This window comes from Arvicanthis niloticus, chromosome 7 (genome assembly GCF_011762505.2).
Source record: "Arvicanthis niloticus isolate mArvNil1 chromosome 7, mArvNil1.pat.X, whole genome shotgun sequence".
In the NCBI taxonomy this organism is placed as follows: domain Eukaryota; kingdom Metazoa; phylum Chordata; class Mammalia; order Rodentia; family Muridae; genus Arvicanthis; species Arvicanthis niloticus.
In genome coordinates, this window is record NC_047664.1 from 6,548,560 (window position 1) to 6,553,848 (window position 5,289).

Genomic DNA, 5,289 nt, shown 5'->3' on the forward strand with positions numbered 1-5,289 from the left:
GGAACCATGTTACCTTTTTTTTTCTTTTTTTTTCCTTTTAAAATTGCTTTATTAATTTCAAATTGTGAAAAAGAATTTTTTCTAAAATGCATGGAATTGCCATGCTGACAGGAATGTTGAGAATTAAATGCGACAATTAAACAGTGTTTATGTAGAAACCGTTAAGTGGAAACACCAAAAGTTTACAGAAAAAAAAATACCCCACTTAGATACAAGCTTGTAAAACAGTAGCCATTTTATGAGCCCAGAAAAAAAATCTTAGATTTCAAGGTATGAGGCAAAAGGAATGATGTCAGGTTCCGCTGTTCGGAAATGCCTGTAAGGCCTCGTCTGCTGCTCCTTACTCTTTCTCTTGACTTCCGTCCCATGCCCTACAAATCTCCCAACATCCTCTTCCCCTTCATTGTGATCAACATGTCTGTTAGGTATGGCCCACAGAAAGTTAGGCACAAGTCGCCTGACTTTCCTTCTGACATTTCCCCCAGGCTTCTTGTTTTCAACCTCTTCCTGATGGTGGGATTCTTCTTCACTTGGTTTGGAGGCCTTCTGACCTTTGTTTCTTTTTTGTCTTTCTCCACCGTGAGATCCAGTACGACTTGTTTGACTTTGGACGCCATTACTCTTGGGCCTCTCCTTGCCTTCTCTTGCTAGCGATGCACCACCAGGTGCGCTGCAAAGCTTCGGCTCCTCAGCCCTGCCCTGCTCTTCTCCTCCTCCTGCTTTCTGCACCCGGTGGGTGGGGCCAGTGACCTCTGGGCCACCAGGAACAGGTGCCTCCATCAGGGATGGCAGGCTGGAGAGCCAGGTTACCTTTCATAGTATTTATTTATATTCTGTAATGATTTATTTTTTAATTTTTATTTTTAGACCATGTCTTTCTATGAGCCCTGGTTGGCCTGGACTTCACTATGTAGATCAGGCTGGCTTCAAATTCAGAGATCTGCCCGTGTCTGCCTCCTGAGTGCTGGGATTCAAGGTGTGTGACACTACAGTCAGCTTTGGTTTACATTTTATTTATGTGTATGTGTGGGTACATAACTCTAGTTGCCCATAGAGGTTATAGGTCTTAAATCTCCTGGAGTTATAAGCAGTTGTAAACTGCTTGATGTGGGTGCTGAGAATTGAACTTGGGACCTCTGGAAGAGCAGCAACCACTCTTAAACACTGAGCCATCTCTTTACCTTCAGATTTATTGTATTTTAATTATGTGTGCATGTGGTACACACACACGTGTGTGTGTGTGTGTGTGTGTGTGTGTGTGTGTGTGTGTGTGTGTGTGTGCATGTATGTGCATAGTCCAGAAGAGGCCCTTGGGACTTAAGTTATGGGTTGTGTGCTGCCTGATGTGGGTGATGGGAACCTCAGGTCCATACTCATGACTGTCGTCTTTTCAGCCCCACCTCTCACAGTATTTTACTGGCAGTTGTTTCTTTAAGAAATGGAATCAGTCCCTTTCACACTTTATAGGTTGGTATGTAAGTAATAAACTGACCTAGCACCACATAGGGGATGTAGTTTGTGTTGTAGATCCAACTTCATTGGTGTCTCTCATCTCCCTTAAAAATCTTTCTGAGGAGGGTACTTGGGAGATGGCGCAGTGTGAAAAACACTTGCTGCTTAAGCATGCTGACCTAATTTTGAATCATTAGCACCCAGGTAAAACGTCAGACCTGGCCACATGCTTCTATCATCCCAGGGCTGGGAAGTGGAGACAGGAGGATGTCTGTAATCACTGGTTGACGCTTAGCTCCAGGTTCAGTGAGAGACCCCATGTTAAGGGGATAAGGCAGAGAGATAGAGCAGGATACCAGCCATCTTCATTTGTCTTCTATGCATGAATGTGGGTGCATGCACTTGCACATACCTGTGTATACACACTACACACACACACACACACACACACACACACACACACACTTGCTGGATGCGAGTGGTATTTGCCTGTCACTGGATGAAACCCTGATGACCAACCCATCACCCTCTTGGTAACTCCTAAGTGGCACAAATGTGTAAGGATAACCACCACCTCAGCTTAATGCTAAGAAATAATTCAAATTCCTGACAGCTGAAAATACAGACTAACCTTGAACCATTGTTACGTTCTTCTGTCTTGCATCCCAGGCTGCTTGAAGGAGGAAAATGTTCTTTTCTTCTGCTTTGCACTTCTCTCTCCTTAGTTTTCTCAGTAAGTGTTTTGTTTTGTTTCCCTCTCCTGATAGGGATGAGGGATTGAGAGAAGGAGGAGGGGAAGGAGTCTCAGCCATCTGGTGGCAGGTGTCCAAGCCATGGGCTCTTCACAGGACCTCCCATGGAACTTCCCATGCCTACCTTGACAGCATGGTTCTAGTTTGGGTGTCAGTGACTCCTTCCTCCCACAGCCCCAGGAAAGCCAGTGTGCGCCCAAACTCCTGGCAGGGGTTTCCTCCGTTCTTCTCTGAGATTTTACAAAGGGGAAACCATGTCGTTTGTCCTTGAATGAAACTCCTCTGGGCTCTGGGACAGTCATTTGTGTTTGTGTGTGCATGTGCACACATGTGTGAATTCCACCAGTAAAGAAACAGCTTTTGCCCAAGCAGGAAATTATTATTCTGCTGAGCACCAGCAGGGGTCGCAAGGAGGCTTCAAGAGCCCTTAGGCTCTAACCAGCCTGGGGCCCGCTTACCGCTGACACTCTACTTCCTAAGGAGAGGGAAAGGTTTCATAGAACAATGTCTTCCAGGAGAATTGTCTCTACCAAATGTCCACTTTTAACCCTCCTCCTCCTCTTCATCTTCCTCCTCTTCCTCCTCTTCATCTTCCTCCTCCTCCTCCTCTTCCTCCTCTTCCTCCTCCTTGTCTTTGTAACCCTGGCTGTCCTGGAACTCCCTCTGTAGACCGGGCTGGCCTCAAACTCAGAGATTCACCTGCCTCTGCCTGCTAAGAGCTTGGATTAAAGGTGTGTGCCACCATTGCCCAGAAAATCCTGCTTCTTAAAAAAAAAAAAGTTTTTAAAAATTTATTTTGTGTGGATGGATGTTTTGCCTGTGTGTATATGTGTGCAACACATGTGTATAGTGCCGACAGAGGCCAGAAGAGAGCATTAAAGCTCCTAGAACTGGGTTTACAGACAACTGTGGGCCTCCACGTGGACGTTTGGTACCCAGTCTCTTACTACTGAGGCATCTATCCAGCCCCTAATCTTGCTTCTGTCTTGCCTTCCTGATGAACATTAGTCTGTTCCAATCCAGAAGTTCTAACTCTCATTAGGGATCCCAGCGCCCATGTAAAAAGCATGGCAGTATGAACTTATATGGGAGACATCATGATCCCTGGAGCTTGCTGGCCAGCCAGCCTAGCTGAATCCGGGAGCTCCAGGTTCAGTGAGAGATGTGTCAAAACATGGAGAGGAATGGAGGATGATGCTGAGGACTGAACTCTGAATGATCTTGGAGAATGGCGGCGGGAAGCACTGGCCTTCAGTGCAGTCTAAACAGTGGTGGTCAGCTGCCTCCTTGCTGGCTCCACAGCTGACGCACCCTCTGAGTGATTCTGAGTTGGCATAAGAGGATGGGTGCCAATCACCCACAGCAAGTAGCCTTTCATTGGCCAGGGCCTGGAAGGGGGCCCAACATTAAGGCCGCCATCTTCTGAAGCTAAGACAGTCTCTAAAGAGAGCCATTGGGGACCCTTCAGTAACTCTCTAGCTCTTTACCATGAGGGTCAGGAGGCAGGATCACGTGCCTCCATAACCCCCGCCCCCAACTCTCCTGTGTTTCCTGAGACTGTCTACTCCTGGGGAATGAGCTCAGACAGAGTGGTCAGGACACAGTGTGAGAGTTTGCTGTGTCCCCTGCAGCTGCCAAGGAACCTGAAAGGAGAGAGACCACCTCTTTGTTGTTGGAGGCAGCAGGAAAGGTTCTTCTCCAGGGAAAGATCTGAGGCTTAGGAGGAGAGTGAGCATTTCCATGGAGCAGACTTGGAGTTTGGGTGAGAAAACACATGGAGGCCTGGCTAAATTCTGACCAACCAGCAAGTGGGCCCTGCAGCAATGTGCTGGGGTGCATATCAGAACATAGGGTGGTGTACAGAAGGAGGCACGTGTGACTACTTGGTGTTCTATAATAAATGCCAGAGGATTACAAAAGGGTGCAATTCAATTCCTTCTACCTGCATTCATTATAGAAAACCCAATTTATTTGCAAAATAAAGCAACAATGTCCAGAGCTTATCTGGGAGAGAATCTTCTCTCATTCATCACTCCAGCTAGCTTCGTTCTCAAAGCCAACCCAGACTCTTTATGGGGAAGATTAGCTAGTCTACTTCAGAGTTATGCTTCCTAATTTTACATGGTCATGATTGAATCTATCATTGAGAATAATCGGATAATGAAGGCTGAGCTACCTCCAGCCATGAGTGCCCTATTCAATCAATGCAGCCCAGAAATCCATATTAATAGTGTATGTTTTCTGCAGTCAGTATTACAGAATGACAAATTTTATAACCTACCAATTGGATGATGATCAGTTGAATATCTGGCATCCTCCTGTTTATTTAAGGTGGTCAAGCTGGGTTACATGGTACTACAAAGTGTTTAGTCTGGGTCAGATACCATTTGGCCAAGAATGAAAGTGTCATGGCACTTTGAAACATCACATAAAAAACAAATTCAGAGGCTGGTGAAATAGCTTATATACACAGATGCACACATACAGAATACACATACATGCATATACATAGACACAAACATATATACATACATATAAACAAAAACAAACAGATGTACAGACATTCATATACACAGATGTACATATATAGAACATGCAAACAGAGATACATATACACATATACATACAGACACTGACATATACACATACACACAGATACATATACACATATAGACACACACACATATATATATATATATTACACATGTACATACACATCACACATTTGGCCAGGACACAGTGGCCATTACACAATGGCCATCATGGAGTGGCCATCAAATGGTGTCCATAATATAGTGGCTATCACATTGGCTATCACACAGTGACCATGAAACTTCTCATCAACCAGAAGCCATCACATGGTGGCCATCACACAGTGACTGTCATACAGACAATGGCCACATACAGTGGCCATTACCCAGTTGGCCATCACATAGAAGCCAACACACAGTGAACATCATATAGTGTCCATATATTTAGCCACCACACAGTGGCCATTACATAATCACCATACACACAGATACATATAGTAAATAAATAATGTAATTTGAAAAACAATTTCAGCAGTGCTATGAGGGGGGAATTT

At 45.0% G+C, this 5,289-nt stretch overlaps 1 pseudogene; it reads right to left on the reverse strand.

The window, feature by feature from the left end:
• Positions 1-265: 265 nt before the first annotated feature.
• Positions 266-617, reverse strand: LOC117712354 (protein BEX4-like; annotated as a pseudogene).
• Positions 618-5,289: the final 4,672 nt, after the last annotated feature.